The sequence below is a fragment of the Erpetoichthys calabaricus genome, chromosome 13 (genome assembly GCF_900747795.2).
Source record: "Erpetoichthys calabaricus chromosome 13, fErpCal1.3, whole genome shotgun sequence".
Taxonomy (NCBI): domain Eukaryota; kingdom Metazoa; phylum Chordata; class Cladistia; order Polypteriformes; family Polypteridae; genus Erpetoichthys; species Erpetoichthys calabaricus.
Genome location: NC_041406.2, coordinates 80,621,836 through 80,649,338, shown reverse-complemented (window position 1 = coordinate 80,649,338; position 27,503 = coordinate 80,621,836).

The window sequence follows — 27,503 nt, the reverse complement described above, 5'->3', positions numbered from 1 at the left end:
TTACTTTTAAATCTCAGCTGCTAAATATCTCCTCTAATGTACATATTTTTGTGGATAAACGTCAAGGGTTCCTATGAATTGTACAAGTGTGGGGGAAAGGGGTGCATAATTTAGTTATGGTGGTAGTTAGCAATGCTGCTTTACAATTCCAGCAAAGTGGACTTGAATCCCAGTCAGGTCACCGGCTGGGTGGAGTTAGCAGTTTCTCATTTTTCTGAGTACATGCAATTCAGGTTAATCGCTGATACTGTAGTAAATTTGATATGTTCAATATGAGTGTGGATGTTTGTATCGAATTATGTCCTGTAAAGAACTATTGCTTCGGGGTGGTTTCTGTCTTGCACCCGCTGTTGCCAGGATGGGTTCCTGCTCAGCATGACACTATGACTGAATTGAGGACGTGAAATTAAAAAATAAACTGTTCTCCTATTAATGTTTTTTTAAAAAGTTTCATTATGTAGAGTATCTAAATGCATATTGATTTAGCAATATTTGTAACTCCTTCACTTACCGAACACATTCATATTCTTCTAAACTGTCTGCCAAGTTTTACAGGCTATGAATATTCTTACATATTTACCTTCCAAAGGCTGCTTGTTTTCTTTTCCTTGTCAACAGTGAATGCCAGCATTAAGCTTTATCTGAAGTGCAGGATGAAGACAGATGCAGTACAGAAAAATGCTGGTTGTGCCTGACAAAAGGCCAATGAATGCAATGTTTATTTTAGACACAAGACAGCAGTAAAGGGGTTGGGACAGCCTCCCAACAGACTTGAATTACTTTAGCGCCAAAAACTTTACATACATCCATGGAAGACAAAAGCATTTTCACAACTGAAAATGTCCCATTCATGTAGCAGCTGTCTCGGCTTTAGCTTCTTTAAGGAGGCAAGCAGAACAATCTTTAGAATTCAACTGACTCTCAAAGAATGGTCATCACCTTGACAATGAAGCTGCAATTAAAGGACTGCTGGTGCTCTGCATGAAAAGCACCCTGGCTAGACAGCCCAATGGTGACTGTCAAGTAAGTGCATTCATGCAGGATCCAGAGATTCAGGCATTCTACTTTCTTTTTCATTTAAGCAACATTAATCATTCTGGAGACTAATGGACAGGCAATATTGAAGAATAATACAGCCTAATTAAAAGATGATATTTTCAGGTGTTTAAAACACATAGCACACTTTAGGGTAGCATACGCAACGTGACTCTTGGCTGTTTATGCTAAATAATGCTTTCAGTCAAATTAATGATTGTGATGACGGACATGCTGGCTTCATTTGGGTTATTTTGCAAGTAATGAGGAAATGGATATGCCTCCGAAAGAACATATGGTTATTTAATTAATGCATGCAATGTGCTTTGTGAAGGAGTCCATGATGCATACTGGGATAAGATGAGGGAAGTAAGGTGGGAGGGTAGGATTGAAGGGTAGGATGTTCAGAATTATCATGGTGCTTTCCGTAAGAACGATCCTGGGATATAACAGAATTTAAAATATATTACTGCCATGTAATACATGGTGTAGAAGCATATATTAATATTAACATATTTAGATTTGGTGTGGATTTAATAAAATGAATGGGTGGGTAATGCAGATTTGTTATAAAAATTCAAACCTTGAACTCTGTCATAACTGAACTATAATCTTTACCTGTTGAAGTTTATCCAAAAAATGTACACATGAGAAGAGGCATTTATTAGCTGAGATTTTAGATTAATACAAATCAGAAAGCTTAGAGCCTCTCAAGAGACTGTAAATTTAAGAAAAGATATAAAGATGCAAATATATGGTGAAGGTAATAAAAACATAATTTTTTCATCATTCATGCCAAATAAAATATTTCTTTGCTATGAATTTGATTAGCCTTATGAGACCTGCTGCTGATCTGCTTATTTCATAAATGTAAATGAATAACTTCTAACGTTTTTCAGTATTATATGGTAAGCAAGCCTACAACGCATGTGTAACTGTGCAAAATACTAACATGTTTAGTAATTTTTGCTAACACTGATAGTTTCCTCATATTACACTATAAGTGCTGCCTCTCAGCTTCACATCTTCTCTATTGTGAGCTCAACAAGGAGCAGCCAAATGTCTGTTTTATTTGACAAAAGAGTCTTTCTGTACACATAATGGGAGTTTTTTTTACTGAATATAATTGTAAAAAGGTTAAAAAAAAATTTCCTCATTTGTTTAATCTACTGCAATATTTTCAAGCATTGAACCTTTCTATAATAAACTATTTCTGGTTGCAAAAATCATTTGGACAATTTAAAGTTTCTGAAAAATTTGCTGTATGCCTCATAAGTATAAAAAGATGGAAACTCCAAAGCATTGTCATGGCTAGACAAGATGGGAAGGTACAGGAAATCAAAGGGAAGCACTTAGATAAACAAAGAAGACCAGCATAAGGTTATGATCACAACACTTTTTACCACAATTTCCAAAGGCCTTGCTGTTTATCCATTTTTCTTCCTTACATATAAAGTAATTGAATAGGAGTGTGTTGAAAATACTGTTGATAAATCAGAAGTGTTTGAGAATTTGTCTATTATTGTTAGTCAGCAAATTAATCTTTAGCTTAATCTTTAATATTTAATTTGTGTGACAAATTAATATTCTACCAAGTTTGTTTGGCTCAATCTGCTATGCTGTGGATTGCTGGAGGTGTAACACAAGCACAAGATGCCAAACACATGAAATGTTGTCCTGGAGCAAATTGAAACAGCGGCTGATCCAGCAGTCATCAGTCTTGCCCATCTTCACTCTAGGAAGGCAGCGGGGGTTGATGAGGTTTGGACTGAGTGCCCCAAAGTGAGTGTCATTGCCTTTGGGGACTCAAGCCTAGGTCCAGAGACAGAGTCTTACCATAGCCATGAGACGGCAGGGACCCGGACCTATGAAAGGCTGGCTGTGTCTGTTGGCAGGGCAACTCCTCTGCTGTGAGGCCCATTTGGGATAAGCAGAGGAGAGCACAATTTTATGAAAGATACGCCGTTCTCTTAGAAAAGGACAGTTTCCTGCCAGATGGTTTTTAACCTCATTTTTAATGTATTAATTTATTTGAATTTTAACCTCCACAAATTCACCTTTTTAATTGGATTATTTATTTATTTGCGAACTGCGCACTGTACTTTTGAACAGTTTGGTTTTTGAATGGTTTTAATAAAACAATTGATTACTTTGCACCTTCCCCTTGCTTTGTGTGGTGTCCTCATTTGCCAAGCTCATCCCTCAGAAACATTACTAGCGGTGGCAGGTTGAAGAGGCTCCCAGAATGAAAGTGGACCTGGAGCCGACCCGTGCTGTCACATGAACAAATCAAACACATTAGCAATACGGCTGAGGCTGGCTTCCTCAGCTTCAATTATTTAGCAGGGACGAGAGGCTGACTACCTCATTATTACTACTGAAACAGTTGCACAATAACTGAGGCTATAAGGATATGCTGCTAGGTTACCTTTTTTGGTTTGAAAAGAAAGAGCTAAACAAATAACAAACCACTTGGATGGACAACATCAATAAATAAAGAAAGTTTCAGTAAGATAATATTTGAACATTAACTTAATCATTACTTATATTTTTTGCAGAGAAACCAGGCATTAAATACTAGAAGTCAAAAGTAGAAGAAAACCTACAACTTGAAAGATTCAAATCAATGGCAATAAAAGCTTCACTTCACTTCAATATAACTGAGAAGGAGATGTCCATATAATTTGAAGAATCCATTCTTCTTTATCCACATAAAGCCTGGTTTAAACTAGTTGCGCCCGAGATTTTCATGAGGGCTGTGCAGTAAAAATGATGTCGGACATAGAGATAGACCACGGCACGTATCTCACACGCTGTGTAGAGAATTTTTCCTGACTAGGCAGCAATGCAGGCGTGGCACTGTGAATCCAAAATGGCGAATTTCGAGGAGAAGCTGGAGGCAAATGTGATCCTACCAGGCAAGTTGGATCCTGAAGGAAGATCGAAAGGTTGAATATGATGCAACAGGTCATTATAATACAAGGAAGACATGTAAAAATAAAATAATCATATAATAAATACACCCCTTCATCATGCACACCACCCACTCATGAGAATCATATACTTGCCCTCCCTTTGCTGATTTGGTTAATGTGTCTGACACTCCACCTTGTCTTTTTTTTTTTTTGTATAAATAATGCCAGTAATAATAGGGACTGTCACTACCCAATCTGCGCTACTGTCAATATCTTTTATGGAACAATCATGTAAACTATTCACTTCCTCTGCTGAGACATTGTAAGGTATGTGACACTGACCAAACACTGTCACACACTCACTAGGAGAATATAAATATACTGATTGAATGAGCCACCACAAGTTTAAATGTGTTTTGGTCGCTAATAGCCCATGCACTTTACATTGCATTCTGTGTGCAAGCTTCATGTGGTAAGTATAAACAAGGCTTTACACACTTAAAAGAGGCATAGACAAATACAAGAAACAAAAAATTGAGATGCTCTAAACTTGCTTTGGGTTAAGAGTTGAAGTGGGTTTGCACATGTGTGTGCTCTGTAATCGAGAGACATTCTGTCCGTTTGATTCGTACCTTGCGAACAGTATTGCTGAGGTACACCATAGCTCCCTAGCAATTAGATATAATTAAATGTTAAAATAGTAAAGCGCAAAATATCTAAATTTGTTTTTATTCATTTTTTGGATTATGTTTTGTGCCTCTTTAGGAAATAAATTGCATATAGTTTGGGCATGGGTGTGTAAAAGGAATTTATAAAAAAATGAATTTATATTTCATTGACGTTATCAATATTTAATAGCTGAGTAAAGGTTTAGGAATGCAGTTATTTCAAAATAATTGCTGTATCCATGGCATAGGCTCTTTATAGCACAATGTACAAATAAACACAACCACAAATGACTCAGGGCAGGGTGTGCATTTTTATGATGATAGTTTGCAAAATGCAGTGTTCCAAGACGGCAGAATCCAGTTAACTGTATTTCTTGTTTTGGCCTTTAGTACTTTCATTTATTTAAAAGCATGTGACATTTTAGCAAATGGCTGTATCCAGGTAAGAAAAGGATCATTCAAATTATCATTCATACTGTGGAAAAGCCCATAAGGGAAGCAGTAAACAAATAATATCACCTAACATTGCTGTGCATCAAAATAAAATGTAGCAGTAATATATCTGAGTTTCTCTTACTTCAAAGAATTACATATGTTTTTATTAAAATTATATAACCTAACAACTGAGGAGACAAGAAACTGCCTCATACATTTCTGTATGCACCGATAGTGATTTGATATGACAGAAGCAGCATGAAATCTTTGTTAAATAGCAATGTATGCAAACTACCTAAATACTGAGAACAAAACACTCTAGGGCCTTGCCTTGATTTACTAGGCTTTGTAGTGTATAGAAATGAATGTGAATGCATCCTTACTTTGGAGAGACATTAGAGAAGGAAGCTGTTCATTTAACACACAAATGAATGATGCTGTTGTAAAGGCTCCAAGCTGGTCTTTGTAACATTTAAAAAATGGATACGCAATACTGCTATATACAGTAGAGAAAGAAATCAAGAAGAGTAAATCAAGGTGTTAAAGTCAAATAAATAGTGGCAAGTATTAAATTATATTTATATGGTAAAATATTAATTCTAATTAATAAATTATACATGCAGATATAGTCATTTCATTAAATATATTATCAGAAACTTCAATAGTAGTGTATTATTATTATATCACTAGTAAAATATCCATCAAAAATCACAGGCAAAAACAAAAAAGTAAAACATAGATTTTTTGGGTTTTTAATTCAAATAACTTTTGTAATTATTGATCACCACAGTTTTGGTAGTCGGATGAAATATTGATGTGTTAGTGTTGTCTGTGCGCATACATGACTTCTATATCACATGAAAATGTCCGCCCTCATCTTCATAGACCCTACATATAGGCAAAAAAATAGTTTGAATTAGGACAACAAACAGGCAGAGAGACAGACGATGTCTGTTAAAGTGTTGTAATCCTTTATTTGCTTCCCTTTTTCCATTATTAGTAAACTTTTTAGACCCTCCCTGACTAATGTCTAAACCATAATACTGCTAAAATCAGGCTATGTACACACTATTGAATTTAAAAAAAAAAAAAAAAAAGTGTTTTTAAACGAAAATAATCTCTGCCCATAGTAGCATTTTCACATTGTTTGTGAAAGTATCTCTGTCCATACTAAAATGACCAAAAACAGATACGATGTAGCTGTTTACCTACACTGGACATACGTGCATCAGGGGAAAAATTCTTGAAGGGATGGTAATCCCATAGGTCACAGGTTTTACTGCGAAAGTGTATACCAGTAAATTTTTTGCCTTTTGTGTATTTACTCAGCATTGAAACAGTACAAAACGCAGTTTAGATGCATACAGGTAATCAACACAACAAGCACCAGGAAAGCAGCTCCTTTATGTACGCTATGCTGGAATATGTTTTTCTTCAAAGAAAGGTGACCTGTCGAGGAATAAGATGTCGTAGTGAGCAGGATCTAATCAAGGACAGGCTGTGGCATAAGCACAAACAAACTGGAGTACGATTAGAATCTGCGTTTTCACCTATTCTCATTGCAACACTAAGCCGGCACTTTCAGAAGTATACAGCTCTGGAGAGAATTTCGAAGGCATCAGTTAAACGCACTGACAGAGTGTGGGTGAAAGGTGAAAATGGAGACTAATGTCTGTGATTGTAAACAAAAACGTAGTTAGTGTGGACATAGCCTCAGTTTGCAAAAGGTTTCAAAAAATTACTTTAGTGAAAAGGAGATAAAGAATAACATCTTTTACCTTTTGCTTTTACAAATCCTCAGGTACAATTTAATATTTCTTTGACATCTCAACTGGTAATAATCTTTATGAAAATCCCTTTAATTTTTGCCCTTCAGGAAGCAAAACACACATATAGGAAATATTTACATAAACTTTTATTGCGTTTTGAGCTTTTGCGCTTAAACTAAAGCTGAGGACAGAGCCCTCCCATTTCCCTTCTTGTTGGCCAAAATTGTGCGAGATTCCTGCACTGCAGTAGAAATAGATTTGTGTAGAAAACTGCATTGTTTAACACCTCTAAATTGTCTGTGCATGTCAAATTATGAGTGTGAGTCTGTGATGACTGGTACCCCATTCAGTGTCGGGTCCTGCCATGCTGCAGATAATTCTAAGATAGACTCTGGCCACCAATAACTCTTAACTGGATAAAAGAATTCAGAAACTGAATGAATAACTGTTTATATTAACATATTGCTGCAGGGATCACAAAAACAGGAATACCATTATTAAAAGATCCAAAGAGATGAGCACAAGAACTGAAAGTATCAAATAAATAGAAACATAAAATAAAATAGAGCAGCCCCACAGGGCCTAACTATGCAGATGTTATTTTCCCAACCTATCTGGTGGAGAGCTTGTCTTCTTGCCTTACGTAATCAAAAGTCTTTTGGTTTCTTTTCCTTACCGCACATGATTTTCTTCCATACTTGTTACCTACATCATGACTAATGATCATACTGACACATAGTGAGCTTTAAATCTCACTTGATGGTTATTTTAGGTTAATTTCTAAAATCACTTTCAGGGTCACCAAGGCCTGTAATACTGAATCCTTAAACCTTTCCTGTCAAGGCCAAGACCTGCATGACAGCCTGCAGGTAGGAACCTCCATCTGACAATTGCAAACCTTGAATTCCTGGCTTCCTCCCACTCTTGTATTTCCTTATTGCCAGTTGATAGCAAGATGTTAGATGTTTCCTTTAAGGAATGCTCACTGATTCTTAGCTGCATAAGGGATGTATCCTCATGTCTCTCAAGACCCCATGTGCCCCCAAAGCACTACATATTGGCATCACTTCCCCTGTTGGTAGCACTCTCAGTTGAGTTACAAGGGAATCTCCCTTGCCTGGTCAGGTATCTCTTTGTGGTGGAGTATTCCTTTTTTTAAAGGCTGGAAAAACACTGTTTGTGGGCCATACATGGACAGTACCTATATCTCTGGTTCCTTTAGCTTGTGCAAATTTCACCTTTCTGACTACCAAATGGACTTCACTTTGTCTCCTTTCAGAATGTCTGACATTTATACAGTATGAATGTGTGCAGTATACCTTTTAATTTTGTGCTGCTTGCACTTCAAGGCCACCATACAGTATGAACAGTATGCCCATATAAAGAAAAAACATACTTTGTAATAAGACCTGAAGGGTGTAAAATTGTGAAGTGGCTTGTAAGTCCATTTGTTGAAAAAAAATGTGGGTCAGGCTATAGACCAGCACTGAAAATGAACAGAGCCAAGAAATGGTGAAAACCTTATTGGTTTTTTTTCCCCCTAAGGCTATGAGTTCAGTAAGAGTACTTATATGTGAATTCACATTGCTTTTCATGTGCTTTGTCTGCTTTGAAGAAATCAGAATTAGCTGCCATTGCCAGCCCCTTTCGTCTTGATCTTATGATCAAAAGAAGTTGACTTTATCTTTCTGCACATTGTCATAGACCTGGCTTAGGCTCACTGATATGACTTTCGGAATGGCTTTGACAAAAGCTGACAGATAATACAGAAAGACATCCTTAAAAATGGAAACAGAGACCCAAAAATTAACTGGTAAGATCAGTAAACATCAGTTTATTATTTTGTACAAGGCAATTAACTAGAACAAAAATCTCCATAATATTTAGTTTTAAAATGTTTGAACATCAAGTGTGCTAAACTGTCTTACAAAGAAATCATTGTGAGAAACTGATACTGAAAATGTTCATTGATTTCAAAAAAAGAACAGTGAATATTAAATATAACTGAAAGTACTTGCTTAATATTTATTTTTAAAGGCATTCTACTGACATAATATACATCACCACCATAACATTGCAACATTCACGACACAGCAAGTTGGGACAATAAACAATAAAATGAATTTATTGTGATGAGAAAGGACCCTCCCGTGTTGTTCTTAAAACTAAAACCAGCAATGGAGATTCAAGTATAAAACTATAAGCAGTTTTATTACAAGGACATAGTACAGGGAGAACAAAACATGTAAGGGAATTGGAAAAAAACAATGAAGACCTGGTACCCCAAATTGTTTACCTGCATACAGTATAGGGATCTTCCTAACTGCTACATCAGAAACACTTAACCATAAGTACTTTCCCTCCAACAAAAACCCCTCTTCATACCTCTCAGCCTCTCCTCTTGCTTGCTAAAGTCTCACAATTCTCATAGCAAAGTACTTTGTGGCTGAAAAGGGCTTTTAAACCTTGGCCAGTGACTACATTTCAAATGCAGCCCTGAGGGGACTCCAATGACTGCAGATTTTTAAACCAACCAATTTCATAATCAGTGGGTCTTTCTTATTTTTAATTGATATCATTTTTTAATTATCACACCAGCAAATATTTCCAAAGGCTATGTTATGTTACATGAATTTTCTAGCGATTTTCAGTTGTAGCTTTTACTTGCATACTGTAATCTTAGCGAATCAGAGGCAGAAAACAGCATGCCCGTGTCAAGCTGGTTTTGTAAAGTGACATGCCCAGCAACTCACTCCAACTGACCTGAGGTTCACTCAAGTAAACATATTTTATTTTGTCTTTAGTTGTAGGGGCGAGCTCTGTGTGCACAAGTGCTGACAACCAATGAATGCTTATTCAGATGTAAAATTCACCTAATGCAGCAATGAGGAATAAGGAACGTGGGTATTTTGGACCTCACAAACAGAAGAGAAGCTCATCTGTCTGATGTCTCATCTTATAAATACCACGTCAGAATGGAAAAAGAAGAAAAAAATTCATACTTGTTACCTTTTTGGCTTCACCGGTTCCATCAAAAAGCTCATTATTGGCTGTTACAAAAAGAGGTGAGTGTGATTCTGCTGGAAGATTGGCACTCAGTTGGTAAATTACACATACCCAGCAATTTTCCATTGCTTAAACTGACATGGTTCAGCGATGAGATCAGCAACAATGGATGGCAAGTCTGACATAACCCACAACTAAAAGTCATGTAATGTGACATCAGCTTAAGAAATTTAAAACATGCAATTAGACAGCTGCCTTTGAGACATAAACCCTTAATGAAAAGTTCATGGATGTAAGGACAAAAAAGACCATGCTAGGACACAATGGAAAGCTGCTCTAACAGCAGACAAAATTAAGAGATGCGTGCAGAAGTAATATTGAAATGGGGTTCTATGCTGTCTCAGCAGCCATGGCCTATCGAGTTAGGAAAGGAGTGGACAAGCAAACAATGAACTCAATGAAAATACAGCTAGAGTCTGGAGATGGAAGGAAACTAAGAAAAGTGAGTAGTAAAAAAAGAATTTGCTTGGTTTTCCACTAGTGTGAACAAATCCGTGATAAAATAACAATTCCAAAAACATTATGATAGTGAAACTAAAAACTACATAGTTCAAAACTCATATTAAAAAAAGGACACGAAAAAATGATTACGTTTTCTTTCAGTATATTCCACACAGTGCAAGTTAGGTAAATGTGTGTCTTTAAATCGGTCAAATATAGTATGGGTAGATTTTTCTTACTGTTTTTGACTTGGACTGGAATCCTGTTGAGATTTTGCTTTTACCTTGCACTTGATGCTGCAAGGCTCATGTGGTGATATATAGAATAAGTGAACTTGGAAAATGAGTGAATTGCCTTGTTTTGTACAGCTTTCGTTATAGCATATGGACTCCCAAGTGGTTTTAAAACATAACAACAGATTGAATACAGTATTTTTACATATTTAATAGGATAACATCTATCAGGAAACAAGCAAAAACCTTAAATAATAAAATTGCAGTTTGGTTGCAGTAAGAGAAATATTCATAAACATATAAAATCTTCAGTGTTTTAAAATGAAAACCTGTTACAAAATCATAGTAAATAGGTGTGTATTCAACCTTTTTGTAAGAGATCAGAGGGATAGATGGTTTGAAGTGGACAAATAAATTGTTTTACGGTTCAGGAGCCATGGATTAGAAATTTATAATTCCTATAATTGCTGTATAGTTTTGGGGGATTTAAATATTATTTAAATAGTGACTGGCCTAACATCTCTTTGATGTAAGTAGATTATAAGCCATTGTGAGGAACAAAATGCCAGGGTAGAAAGAGAGCAATCCTGGTTGCAGTGTATATCCTGCACATGCCAATATGAGAGGTCAGAATGTGGTGGAGCTTATTATGCCCTGTATGTGTTCTAGGTGACCCAGAAGGGCAACAAGCAGAGCTCTGGTCCAGGAGAGAATGACATGCAGCCTAGATGGAAGTGTGCAGCGTTCCCACAACATAGGAGACGGTATGTGACCCCAGACAGTCAGTCATAAGGCCAGAAAATGTCCTCGCTTACAGATGACAGCCCTGTTAGATGTGGAAGCCTGACCTAGTTTCCCATTCAAGAGTGACTCCCAAGAAGACTGATAGAACTTTCACCTATCCTCAAGGGGGCAAACTAATTGTATTGCTTTAAGGAAATGAGAAGCTGAAGGATTGTCTTATAGACCTGGCCTTTTAATGGCCAAAGAGAACTTTCCTGGAATGACCATTATTAAGGGTCTAAAGCCACAGATTGGCCAATGGTGCATTTGCATCTAGAGTTGTGAAGAAACATGGAATAAAATCCCAATTGGTAGGAGGTGCCAGGGTCAAAAGTAAACGAGAGATGCAAGAGAGAGAGCATCCAGAGATGACATTGTGAGTGCTTTTTGGTCCTGGACATGTCGAGGAGCTACCTACTTAACAGACTTGGTACAAAAGCTGTACAGATAGTTGTAAAAAATGAAATTTGGTGTTTTGCCTCTTATTTTATTTATACTTCATGTTGTGGTGTTCAACCCTCCCTTTGTTTATTTTGTAATAAAGTTGACATTTTTGTTTAATTTTTGGCTTGCTTGAGGTTATTCTGTTATACAACTTAAAGCTTAACAATACAGAAGTATGGAGTAATGCCACAACTGAAATTTTAAGACTTTGCTTTTTTTAGTCTTAGTTAAGATACATAAAGCTACATTTCAGTAACTGCAATGGTTTGGTTGACAACAGCATCACACTGCAGCATTTTAGTCTAGAAATGATTAAAGACTACTGTACATTACAATTTTTTATCTGAAGAAGTAGGGTTACTTCCAACATGGATGTCTAACACAAAGCATCATCTTTATATTTCTAGGGAATTCTTACAGTTCATTTGCACACACACATGCACACACACACAAAATGTTAGTTATTTTATTTTTTAAATCAAGCTCTAATAATCTGTTAGTATAGTAAGGAGCATACATTATCAAATATTTCTCAGGGTGTTGTGTAGTGGTTTATGAAAGTATTCTTTGTTAGGAATGCTGCATAAAATAATTCATTAAGTGATCAATGGCACAGGATGTAGAAATTAAATCCATACAATCTAATTTGGGCAAAAGAAAGGAGTGAATTCTGGATGGAATGCCAATCCATCAGAGGATAACTTAAATTGATAAAGATGAAATGTATTTATTGACTGATTATATAGTACTGTATGTAAACTGCAGTGATAAATAGCTCAAAAAAAGTACACTTAGTAACATTATCGTCAAATTGTATACAGTAATAGTTATCTTTGAATGCAAAATAATAACAGAAACTGCCAAACTCATATTTTTGCTTGTTTTAGAAGTTTCAAAGTAAAACTAAAGCTTAAAAGAGTGTAAGAATAGACTCCCCACCTCACAGAATAAGTTAGCTGGATATTAAAACTGTTAAAACAAGTTTGATACATTGCTTTTAGGATAACCCCCATATTCCAAATTCACTATTTCTGAGCAAACAGCCATACAAGAAAAAGAATACAAGAAAAATACAAGAAGCCACACTGAAAGCATTCAGAACTATTGGGCAGCTGCCTTGGCCTATTCATCCTGAAAATGATTCCTTAACATTGCCTTAGATATCTATATTGGTAAAGCAGACTGACAAATCATTGCTTGTTACATTTAAGAACTGGATTTGGATTAAAAGGCAACATTCAGAGGAGGTTCAGTATGAAATGACCAAAATCATTTGACCTTTTCTGAACAGGTGTCTCTATGTCTTTAACCACAAAGTCTGCCCAAATTCAAATGCAAATAAAGCTCTCTTTAGAGCCACTGTAAAAGAATACAGATGCTGACACAACATCTCCACATATGCATAATCATGATAACAGAAAAAAAGAGGCAATTACTTCATGGTGCTTGCTTTCGCATTATTCATACCCATCACCTGTCACCTTCCTTTTTAAACAGGGCCCATCAGTTATTCTGGTCATTGGCCACAAAAATGCTTGTGAATGAGAAGCAGAGGAGGAGATTTTAATTCATTATGCACTTTGCTGTTCATTGTGAAAAGGGATATAATTACAATTTTAGAACTCTTAAGACAGAAAAATACTATTAACAAATAAAAAACATTATGTTTTAATTTTTCAGATAAACAGCCTTTAACAAGCAGTTCAATCAAAAACACTTTCAACATGCAACACAAAATAGGGCACTATACTTTATTAAGCTGTACTCAGGTCCACCAATTCATTTTTTTTTTTGCATTTTTCTTTACATACAAATCAGTTTTCAAATTTTTTTATATAAAATAATCATAAAATACAAATGTCTTTCATTTTAAATAAAATTAGACCTTCACCTATTGTTGTAGGCAACACTTGACTACACTATAGTTACTGAAATTCACATTCATGACCTCAGCAGAGCTTAACTGAACTGTTTCACATTAACATCCTGGATGATAAAGTAGGCTCTGTCTAATCAGCCCAGAACTGTTCTCAGGAAACGTTAGGAGTGGCTACAAATATCTATCAAGCCGTTCCCCTGCAGGCAGGGCCCTTTAGTCCCACCCATCCTATTTCAGTGAAATGGGAAACAGGGTCCCTTATCTTTGCATTACATTTTGTTCTGTCCCAAGGGTCACTGAAAGAAAATGCAACATCCAAAGGCCCATTCAGAAATTCTAATCCAAAACCAAATATGATCTCATGTGTGCTGGCTTTAAACATTCTGCTTAAATTAATATAATTTAAAAATAAAACTACATTTTATTTCAGATTAAATAACTTTATGATCCACACACACACACAAATATATATTTATATTCAGTATATAAACACACAATGAAAAAGTTATAATTATTATTTTCTTTTTCATGTACTTGATAGACAAACTTTTCTAATATGAACTACAGAACATAGTAAAGCCCCAGCTATGAAATACAATGGATTTTGCACTGTATGATTTTTTTTTCCACAGTATTACCCAAGTTTAAGGACAACTTTCAAGGACATTTGATTGGATTCGCACTATACTGCTTTCCTTAAATTTAATAATGTGTGTAATATATCCAGGGATTGTCCCTGCCTTATGCCCAGTACTAGAAAAGTGTATTCTGAAGATTTATGGATTGATGGAGGATAAATTGTAAAGGAAAAATATAATTATGAAATGGTGCTTTAAACTGTCCACTAGAATTAACAAAAACACTCTCATACGTAATTAAAACAATACCATCTTATTTTATTTGCATGTACAAACATATAAAAATGCACCTAAAAACTCACCATATCTCTCTTACATTTATTCATTTTTTATAATAATGGCGACTCTAACCTAACTGAAATTCAGGTGATATTCACGTCATTGTATTTTATTCTGATTATTTTGTATTTGAAGGCTCTTCTCAGAGTCTAATTATTGCTCTTGATTTATCTTGGATTTGAATGATCTTATTAGATTATTAGTTAATTAAAGTCTTTCTTATTGTATCTGTCTTAATATGGGTACACTTTGGTTTAGCCCTTCACATATGTTGTTTTTCTTTTGCCTTACTATATACTTCACATATGATGAAACTCCCACACAAATGTTTAACTGTTGACATGATGCACATTCCTTCTATCCTCAGGCTGTTCTTGTTCTTCACCTTTTCATGCATTTACTTAAGTGCACAGGAAAGCCAAAATGAATGGAAATTAGACTTCTTGTCAAACTCACCTATCCACAATTTTTTTAAATTGACTTCTTCAAACAAAAGCAAATCTTCAGGCTTTACTGAATGGCTTTCACAGTCAGCTCAAGTTTAAACCATTTTATTATGTACCCATTTTTACAACTGCATTCATGACAGATGAATTAACTTGTAAATGTTTCTGCAGTGAGACCTGAACCTACAACAAGCCAGCATCTTGGGCAAATGAACTGTACAAGCCAAAGTCCTAGGGAACATGACACATAAAGTAGGAATCATTTTAATTACTGTGCAAAGGAATGGCAGAGTTGCTAGCATTTTCGTTGCACAACTCTGGAGTCCTGGATATACTGTAGTTGAATTACAAATACACTCTGCATCCTACTGACTATCCCTGCATCTTCTGTTTTTCTATCAAAACTAAGAGATGTGGATATTAATTTACTTTGTAACTCCAAACTGGAATAGTATGACTAACTATATGTGTGCTGTATGATGGGCTGACAATCTTTCTGGTCTAGTTCCTGCCTTATGTTCAATTCTGTGGATAGCATTTGTTATTCTGTGATCCAGTGATGAAAAGGGGGAGTTCAGGAATTAAGTCTGAGTTTTTATTTGAATTTGCTTACACCAGAAGTAAAACATAAATGTAACATGACACATAAAGACCCTTTAGTTCGGTACTTTTTTTTTTGTGCATTACACAATGTTCAGCAGTGTCCTGTATGTTTCAGGAAATGAACAAAATACAAAAGGAACACTTGTCGTCTCGTTTTGTCAAACACCGAGCAGACTATCTTGGATTGTTTATAAAGGGAGGGACAGTGCAGTCTATAAATGTGAAATTAAGGGAACTGAATGTTTGGATTTTGCTACACTGACTCAGCTGTTAATGGTGGGAAAGGAAGCTTGTTCTTAGATTTCTAAACTCCACCAAAAGCATAATCCCTTGCTAATTGCATCACGAGTTCAAAGCACAGGGACGCACCATTCTGCTTATAAAGGCTTTTGATTATGAGAGAGAAAAATGACTTGTGAAAAACAGAAAGCAAGCCTCATTACTCCACTATTGTTTTCCTTTTATATGTTTTCTCTTTTAGCCATTTTAAACTGCTTTTTGATTTTTGCCACATGAACCATTTCTGGCCCATTCATTATATTTTTAGACACATTAAATTAGTAAGCCACATTAAGTTAATATAATATTAGCTCAAAGATATACTATTTGCAGTGGGTAAGCTTTAAACCATGCTGTTTTGAAAGCATAATTTACATTTGTTTTTTTTAATTCTGTTTGCTCCTTTGAAAGACAAACCAGTTACGCAAAATTTACTGAAAAACAATTTTTAAAGTATGATTTGGTGTATAACCAATAGATACATTTACTTTAGCATTGGGTTCAAAAGCAAAGACTGTTTAGGAGTGTGAACAAATACAACATTATGTTGCTCCTTCTCTGAGTTACTGGATTTTTTTTAACAAAATCTTTGTCTTTTTAAACATTAGCATTATTCATATGAAAAATACAGGAGAGAGTATAATCCTTGAGACATGATTTCTATTCTTCGGGTATAAGGTGAGGACAAGGTTATGGGATGATTTAGTCTATTGGACTCTGATAAAGTTACATTACATAGAGATGAAGGTGCACTGATGACCTGAGCTCCCATACAGCTTTAAGATGCTTGAACTGAATACTAGCATAGTCAATGTATGTGTGGAATTTACATATTCTTCCCAATTATCTACAAATGAATTTCTCTGGCTTTGTTTATATATGCCAAAGACTTCTGCCAAAGCATTTTGTTTGACTGGCAACTCAAAGTTGGCGTAGCATGAGAAAGTGTGTGCAAGTCCTATGATACAATGGCACTCTGTCAAGGGCTAGTTCCTTCCTTCCTTAAGCTGAATTCTTCTGGGACAGGCCCTGGCATTCTATGAAGCAAAACTGCAATGAAAAAAAAAAATCAGTAAATGGACAGATGCAATGCATGAACACTGTGGTGAGAAGGCAGGTGACTAGGTTAAAATACAGATATGGTCGCCATCTTTGTCAAATTTACCCAAACAAGTTGTGTCTACAAGTATATTTCACCAGCTTTCCTCATACATCATAAGACTTGCATGCTACTTTAACTGCTGACGCTAAATTGTGCTAGTTGAGTGACTATTCTGTGGAAAAGAGATGTGTGGTAGAGGTGCTAGAAAAAAAACTCAATCCATAGGTGGTTAGAAGTGGACACATAAAAATGGTATGTTCACAGGTTACAAGTGCAAGCTTAATTTGTAGAAAGTGTGTGAGGGGGTGCAATGTAGTACTGTAAGTGTAAAGGATGCCATTCTCTAAAGAACCGTGTCCAACATTAAAAGGGAAAAGTTTATGAAAGTTGTGTGAGGTGTGGTATGCTCTATGTCATAGGAGTAAGGCATTGCCAATGAGGTTAATACAAGAAGCACCCAGTATCTTTGGGCATTTTTATGTTCTTCATATGTCTGCCTAGATTTTCTCTGAGCACCATTAGTTTAATGGCATCTCTAAACTGATCTTGGTTGTGTTAATGTGAGCCCTGGGTATATACAGTGTTGAAAGGCATCATATTCGAGGCTGGTTCACTGCCTGGAGCTCTGTGCCACTGGAATAGGCTGTTGCTTACAACCCTCTAGTTGAGCTGAGCATGTTAAGAAAATGGATGGCCAGACAGCTTCAGAATTTATTTTCATTATTTTCACATTATACAATGAATGATATGCAAATGTTTAAATTGATGATTGTACTAAAACGTTAGCAGACAAGTATTCTCAACAGGCACATAAAAAATCATAAAGGTTTGAAATGTAGGGCAACACAGTGATTATATAGCAACTGACTGAGCAGTGTTTTTGCTTGACAGGTGAATCTCAATTGCCATGGTATGAGTATTCTAGCTGTGCCATCATTGCTGCTGGAATTTTCCATAAACGTCATATATGGGTAAGTAGATTTAAAAAAGCACACAATAAAGGAGTATATTAGTTCATTCCTTAATTAGTTTAATCGCTATTATTTCTAACAAATGCACTTCTCACAGTTTGGCTAGTAAACTGATAAATACTGTGTGGCAGTTTTTTGCTTTAACTTTACATGTGCAGACAGTAAGTGGTAAAGGAACTCCAAAGCAGTCAGGACCCTGGGATTCACAAGAAGTGCAGCAGCTTAATACAGCTAAGGAGGACTCTGCAATAATGCAGAAATGGAGATTCCTCCCTGTCCACCCTACCCAAAATAACAGCTACATTAAAAAAAAAGGTAAATAAGGACCAATATTACTGTGTGATAATACAGTACAAGCAATACGAACCAAAGCAGGGCATAAATATAATAAAGGTGATATTTTTGGTTTATGGCTTTCTCATTTGTTCATGTACTAAATAAATTTGGTGATAGTCACCCTTTGTTTTAAAAACAAGAGTTTATTAATTTATTGAAAAGAATATGAAATGTCAATAATATAAACAATGCAAATACATATATAAAGAAATCATTTAAATTGTTCCTGAATTCTTAACAATTATGTTACTGGATAATATGACTGGACGTTGGAAACACCTAGAATACAGCTGAAGACTTGCTTGAAAACTCCCTATAGAATTATTAGTACCAGAAAAGAGGTTGAATTAAAATGTAATAAAAGTCACAGAAAATAAACAAAACATATGCTTCCTTATCAAGTGTGCACAAAAAGAGGTCAACTGCAAGTTTAAAAGGCAAGTATTTATATGAAAGTGGCAAAAAAATCTAGTTAATGCACTCATTTCTCCATCTTTTTGAAAATACAACTGCGTATGTGAAAAGGTTGACAGCCCACAGCTACTTGATTTCAATCGGAGCACGTCCTTTAGCCATAATTTATTTATAAGTAACAACTCGCTGCTGACAAAATTTAGCCCAATCTCTTACTATTTTCATTTACTTCTTGCAGAAGACAGTCTTAAAAATTTTATGTCTTCTTTGTGAAGGACTCCATGCTGACTCATTTTCCGTGTTTACTGTGCTCACTTCATTTCCATTTGCATATCATAACCTAATTGTGCATTTTTAGATCATTATCCAATGTCTCATTTTGTCAATCTGATCATTAGCAAATATTCAAATGAGAAGTAATTTGCAGAGGGTTGTGAAAGCTGCATTTTTACCTTTGGATTCAATGAAAAATTGTGTTTTTAATCATTTTTGTCTTTCCTTAAGTGTCAGCTAAAACCACCAGTATACCGAATAAAGGTAGCAAAGACTGTAATGTAGACCTCCTTTCCATTAAAGTATATAAGTCTATGATCCTGTTAGCATTCCTACTGCTGTGAGCAAAAAGAAGGAAGTCAATAGGTGTTTTGAAAATAGTTTATTTGTGCTACTCGTAGAAATTGCTGCCTATGAATTTGTTCGGCCATCCTGTGTTGCTATGCATGGCACCAGCATTCTCTTGCAGGTGTCTCTTCTTGAAAGTGAACAGCAAGCATGGAAGTTGCTGCGACCACAAACAATTGCTTTTTCTTCCTGGAAGACAGACATAGCATCATACCACTGCAATGTAACAACTTCCAACATCAGAATTTCACAACCCTGAACCATTATTTGAAAAAAATCCCAATACCAGTATATGGTCTAGACCAGGGGTGGGAAATGTTAGTCCTAGAGAGCCGCAATGGCTGCAGGTTTTTGTTCCAACCCAGTTTCTTAATGAGAAGACAATTATTGCTGATGAAGAAGCACTTACTGCTTAAGTGACATTTTGATGTATCATTTCAGTGGTATCGCTTGTTAAGGTTCCCCACCTTTAATTGCTTATTTCAATCTTAAACCACTGCATTCACTGTTTTAACAGCTCTTATCAGCAATAAGATGTAAATGACAAAGCAGCCAGCAGTTCCCCTTTTTTTTCCAGTTACATCTGTGTGTGTTCATCATGCACTCTTTGATTTAATAAAACACTTAATAGAAAAATGTAACAGACTGAAGATGATCTGTTTTAGGCTTCAAATCATTTGAATCTACCATGGATGAATTTTATGCTTTCTCTGTTCCTGTAGATAATGCAAGAAGGGTTTTTAAATGAGTTAAAGAACATATGGCTTCCAGGCATATGTTGCATTTCAAAAACTATTTGTGAGTAACAACAACAACAACAACATTTATTTATATAGCACATTTTCATACAAAAAGTAGCTCAAAGTGCTTTACATAATGAAGAAAAGAAGAATAAAAGACAAAAAAGAAATTAAAATAAGACAACCTTAGTTAACATAATAAGGAGTAAGGTCCGATGGCCAGGGTGGACAGAAAAAACAAAAAAAAAACCCAGAAAGCTGGAGAAAAAAATAAAATCTGTAGGGGTTCCAGGCCACGAGACCGCCCAGTCCCCTTTGGGCATTCTACCTAACATAAATGAAATAGTCCTCTTTGTAGTTAGGGTTCTCACGGAGTCACTTGATGCTGATGGTTATACAGACTTCTGGCTTTTAATCCATCCATCATTGTTGGAACATCATGCTGCTTTGGGTAGATGGTGGTGGCACAAGCCACTACCAATAGGACACCGGAAAAGGAAACAGAAGAGAGAGTAGGGGTTAGTACAAATTTTGAATGAATAGTTATTATAATGAATTGGATATACAGAGTGTCAGGGTTAAATTACAGTGAAGTTATGAGAAGGCCATGTTAAAGTAATGTGTTTTCAGTAGTTTTTTAAAGTGCTCCACTGTATTAGCCTGGCGAATTCCTACTGGCAGGCTATTCCAGATTTTAGGTGCATAACAGCAGAAGGCCGCCTCACCACTTCTTTTAAGTTTTGCTCTTGGAATTCTAAGGAGACACTCAGTTGAGGATCTGAGGTTGCGATTTGGAATATAAGGTGTCAGACATTCCGATATATAAGACGGGGCGAGATTATTTAAAGCTTTATAAACCATAAGCAGAATTTTAAAGTCAATTCTGAATGACACAGGTAACCAGTGTAGTGACATCAAAACTGGAGAAATGTGTTCGGATTTTCTTTTCCTGGTAAGGATTCTAGCAGCTGCATTCTGCACTAACTGCAAACGATTGATGTCTTTTTTGGGGAGTCCTGAGAGGAGTGCATTACAGTAATCTAGCCGACTAAAGACAAACGCATGAACTAATTTCTCTGCATCTTTCGATGATATAAGAGGTCTAACTTTTGCTATGTTCCTTAGGTGAAAAAGTGCTGTCCTAGTGATTTTATTAATATGCGATTTAAAATTCAGATTACAATCAGCGGTTACCCCTAAGTTAACTGATATTTTCAATGACATGTGTAGATCATTACCACAATTTTGATGAGAACAGTTCAAACAAAAATCATCACTCCTGTTCACATAATTTATCCAAAAATAACATTTGAGTTTTTAAGATTCCCAAACTCCTGGTATCTAGGTGGTGCAGTGGTAGTGCTTCTGCCTCGCAGCAGATTTCACTTCCTCTCACCAAAGAAATCTCGCTGTGGTGCGTTGTCCAACAATGGTGCAATACCAAAGTGGAGCGGCCATATTCATTTGACCATGGCTTCAACTAGACCAACAGCCAAGCACTGAGCTGTGGTGTTCAAGCTACGTATAAGTCATTACGAACAGGTTAATGCTTAATTTTCAGATTGACTTTACCTTTTGATTTATTGTACTTTCATGTGTTTATTGAAATTCAGCAGTAGATACTGAGATACAGATGAGGACTTTATTATCAACTGTGCTAATTGTACCAGCTTTGTGCAGTGGAGTGTGGGTGACCAGGTGGCCTAGGTTATTCTGACTTTCATAATGCAGAAACTGATTACCATCAGACCTAACTATTTGATTTGCTCAATTTTATCTTCCGACCATGGCCTTCTAGAGGTTTATTTTTCTCCTATGGCCCATCGTAGGAGTTTTTTGTTTCCTCTCCAGAGTGTCAGCTGGTCAACTAATAAAAAAAAAAAATCAACTGAAACTACTATGGACTGTTTTATTTACTTTTGTATTTTTTCATTAACTTTAATAACACCAAACTCTTTCTGCTCAATAGGTTGCCATGTAAATATGTCTAGGTAAAATGTACAGTACATATACACTATGTATTTTATTTTATATATTTTAATTAGATCTGGTTGTTCTGTTGTCAGCCTTAATGTATAAATATTTTAATTAGAAAACCTTTTAAGTTGTCAATTTTGCTTAACAATATCTGATTTTGCATTTAGCATACTTACATTTAATAGAAATGAGTATAGTATCAGTTAATGATAATAATCCAAGTAAATGTAGTATATCTTTGTTTTTGTTGATTAATCTGTGGAAAGCACCTTGAGTTGCATGTAAATGTATGATAAGGTGCTATATAAATAAAGTTATTATTATTTGCATGATATCCTTGGAAAGTAAAAAAATCTATGATATAAGAACCTAACATTGCAGACTAACAAGCCATAAAATTAAATAAGGTCAGATATTGGCAAGCATTGGTTTCTAATTAAGCAATTGGGCTGGAATGAAAACCTGTACCCACTGCGGCTCTCTAGGACCGACATTCCCACCCCTATTCTAGGCTAAAGAAAAGCAAAATGAGCAAGCAAGAATGTAAGTCAGTCATGCAAAATGACAGAAGTAACAGCAACAAGCAAAAAAAAAAAAATCAATGTTCATAAACTGAAGTAATCTTCAAAGACAGGAGGAGTATATGGAACTTTGTACCACAAGACTGAGAAATGCCACACAATGAAAGAAAAGCAGCGATTAAGAGAAGCCAATTAAATAGCTACAGTAATCAATTAATAGCCTCAACTGAGTGCAGAGTAACTGACACTGCCGGTCATCAGCAACTGATATTAGCATTGGAAAGAATTGCAAATAACATGGTCAAGCATGAGACACACCATTAGATCAGTTTTGAACATTGTTTGCAGATCCATTAACCTGTATCAAGAACTTTAGATTATTTAGTTAATAGCAATATCTGCTACATAAAAAATAAATAAATGAGACATTGAAAGAGCAGGAACATGCACTGCACTAGTGGTATTGGTGTTATCTTGAAAAAATACAGCATGCTCCTTTCATCTTTTGTTGATAACAAGTACTATAAAGCCTGTTCCAAACAGAATATTTAAGGGAATGGCTCTGTTTAATCCATTTTTTAGTACTTATATTTAAAGATTTACAAGAAATCATTCTCTGTTGTTTAGTAAAACCATCTTGCACAAAGCTGGAGTCCATGAAAGAAACACAAGGAGAATATGCTCTCTCAAAAAAAGCCTGATATTACACTTAAGACCAAAACAACCATACCTTTTGTGTAACTTGTTATACTGCCCAAAAAATACATACATATTACAAATTAATCATCTTATAATGAAACAGCTGCATGCATATGACAATATACAAAATTACATGACAATAGCAGGTTTAATGGTTATAATGGTTTATTACATTATTTGATGCTAAATTGCACTAATGTGAATGTGTGAGTAAAAATGTCTGTGTTCTCACAGTAGAATCCTGTTCAGTACATGTTGAGGTATTACACTGGGGAAAGGTTCCAAGGCAACTGTGACATTTACCAGACCAGTTTTGCACACTTTCAGGGTTCAGGGTTGTACTGAGCTGAAGTCAATCTGTACAGAAACCAGCACTCTGTGCCAACCACTCAAAGCTTTGAGGCTAAAGCCAATACAAAAACAGTACATTGGCTCTCAGTAATTACTAGACATTATAAAATTACATTATTATGCCCCACTTTGTTAAATATTAGCTGTATTTCAAAACATATGGTATTTACATAGCAGCCATATTCTTATAAATGGCAAAATTTTATTCCTGTAACACAACTTGAAAATTTAATTTTACTAATTTAAAGCCCACAAAAATATTAACTTTGATGCTCATGGAATTTTCAAAAACCTCCCTGGATGTATTGATTAGCAAAATTGTACAAATTGTCTTCGAAGGTTAGTGCAAACTTTGGAAAAATCACCACGTAAAACATCAAATGAGCTTAAAGCTTACCTGTTGTAATTTGGTTGGATGGTTCTAATCCATAACATATACCACCCAATAAATATAGGCTTTATGAGAAAATATTCTGTGGACTGTTGAAATCACATACAGGCCAGCAATTTGTTAATAGTCAATGAAATCAGGCGTATAAGGAAAACAATACCCTTCCTGCAGTTAAATATGGTGAATGTTCCATAATGTTGTGGGGATGATTCCAGTTCTTCCAGGATTGGTGAACTATTATGGAAATCACAAAACTCAAGAATGAACAAAGCATTTTACAATAAAATATGCTAAGCAGTGGAAGAAAACTAGATATTGGTCAAGAATGACCCAAAACACACATTAATACTCACAAAAAAGGAAAAAAAAGCGTCTACTTAACTGGCCAGCAATGCGTCTTGATTTCAAGACGATTAGAAAACCTTAGAAAGAGCTCAAATCTACTGTTGTTAAAAGGAATCCTATAAACATTCAATAGCTAGAGAAAATAAAAAACTGAAGAGTGACAGAAAGGTTCAAGAAGATTATAGATGATTAAAAGAAATGCTGGTGACTGTCATCATTACCAATATTAACGGTGCTGTACCTGGTCATTTTTTTTTCTGTGAAAAAATACTTGCAAATTAAAGTTTTGCTTTTTTTGACAGACTAACTTTTGATCATTGGAATATTTTAATAGTTTGTCTGAAAGTAAGTACATTTCCATTTACTTCTGCATATATTGTACATGATTTACCTTAAGTAAAAAGTTGTCAATAATTATGACAATTGTATTTCCCATTTTTTCCTACATTAAACAATCTCACAAAAAAAAATTTAAACGTAGAGAATTGCAGTGTGTAGTTTGTTCAAATTACAGAAATTACAGGGAGTAATACTTACGCAAAACACTATTTGTATTTGTGTGTGACTGCAAGTATAGACAGCTAGCCAGACAGACCAAAAAACACTAGATATGAAGTATAGAATTAAATAATTTTAAAAGGAGGTACCACAGTGATGGAATGGTTAATACTGTGGTCTCACAACTCTTTGAAACTGGGCTGCTCACTTTCCGTGTGGTGTTTACATTGTCTTCCTCCTGGTTTGACTGAAGTTAAATCCCACATTCCAAAAAAATGTCATTAAGCACACTATAAATTAATAATAAATAATAATTCTTTGCATTTATATAGCGCTTTTCTCACTACTCAAAGTGCTTAGCAATTGCAGGTTAAGGGCCTTGCTCAAGGGCCCAACAGAGCAGAGTCCCTTTTGGCATTTTACGGGATTCGAACCGGCAACCTTCCGATTGCCAGTGCAGATCCCTAGCCTCAGAGTGTGTGGAATTGGCTGCATGTGTGTACCTATATTAGACTGGTGTTCCAAAAGACTATTAAATCAAATATCACCATTTCATGAAATTGGATAAATGATACCTTAAAATGCTTTTAGAGTTTACTGCAATACCTTTTATATAACATATCTTTTAGTGACAAAACTGTGGTCACATACATTTAAAAAAAAAAACAAACAAATGTGGTGAGAAATCAAGAGTCTTCCTATATACTACTTTAATAAATCTGTTTCAAATATTTGGCATATTAATACAGTAATTACTATATGAAATAAATTTGAAGTATGATGCACCAAAGAGATGCATTCTGCAGTTGTTTCAAATTGAGATGTACACCTTTGACACTAACTTTACTATATAAATTCGGATAAAAGTATTCTCCATATTCAATTCAGCTATATTGCCCATCATCACTGGCTTACAGCACAACATTAAATGATGAATACCAGATATAAATTCAGTATTAGAGATTTTTTTTTATTTTGTTCACTATTTGATATGCAAGACCAGAGTAGGTCAACAATATGTATACAGTACTTAAAGCACTTTTACCATAACACATTTATTAAAATGTCAACAAGGAAGGCAGGATCCTCATCTGAAAAATGTAAACTCATCCAGTAATTGGTGGGATCAGTGTTCACAAATATATATCAACTATTAAATAAATAAAAGACTATTGCTAGAATGTGACTGCAGCACACCTGCAAATTGGTTATCTTAAAGAGATTTGATTCTTATTTGAATGTTGATGCTTGGTAATCTGCATACAACTTCCCATGATTACCAATGAAAATGAGACTCATTTGTTCAGACTAAAAACACGTTATTTCTTCTGCAAGTACATATTTCATGTGCTGTTCCACTAACAAGGACAATACATCATTCTTCCAAAACTGGCACTCCAATGTTTATCTATATTAAAATGTAGACTAAAATATTAAAACATAAAATTTGCCATGTCGCTGTATTTTTTACAATTTAAAATGCATACACACAAAGCAGAACTGCAACCCAGTGGAGATCACAGTATAACTGTTATAATATGCATAAAACCAGAAGCCCAATCTTTCGTAACAAAACTTGCTTGCAGCAAAACTGAGAATGCTTTCATCTATTCAAATGGCAGAAAAAAAAAACCCAATAAATGTTTCAAGAGGCCTAGTTTGTCAGGCGTTATATCTAATATTTGTGTGCATCACACAGTTACATGAAAACTGGGTTACTTGCAGGCAATAAGTCTGCTGTACCAGCATGTCAAAAAAGAACACCATTTGTATTATCCAAATAGGTTTTATATATGCAATGTTTTGAAATTGATGATTGTCTAAAAAATAAAATAAACCACAAATGCAAAGCATAAGCATCAATCTTTTCTATAGGTAGAGGCTCCCTTATTAATGGGGATGAAAGATATATGATGAATATTCATGTGCATTCCCAAGTTAACAATTGGTACAGACAAGGCCTCGTGCACTGGTATGAATATGCAAAGTAAACAAGTTTCAATGTCAAGGTACATAATGAAAACCAGGCTTGAAGAACATTTTACTCCAAAGGATTAATAGTAATATTAAACCCTTTAACTTTAGTGAAAATCTTGAAGCCTATGGATCTACAGCTTCTTGCTCGTTTTGCTCCAGTACCTATTTTGGTTAGCTTAACATTTAAAATACATTTCACAACAATATAACCAATCACTTTAAAAGTGACAAGATTCATTTATAGTTTTTAGGTTGGGCAATGTACTGTAAGTTGCACATAATGCTATATGCGCTTACATTTTGAAAGCAGAAACAACAAAAACGGGCCCACATCCACAGTGTTTGAGCAGGTGATCCTACTGTGTTTAACATAATTACTTAAGAGATACTGAATCAAGTTACTGAAAAAAAGGCAAAAGCACATCTGATGGATTTTGTCCAACAGATTAAGCTACATCCTCCAGACATTATTTACCAAAATATATAAACTAATCTTATAAACAAACTGTCTTCTCAAGCTAAACTACCTTACTAAAACAGCTGGGAAAAAATCAAACACAGGAACTGGCAGCTAGCAGTCAATTCTTCTTAGCACAAAGGGACTCATTTAGCAAGAGACGAAAATGATTAAGCACACGTAACAGGGA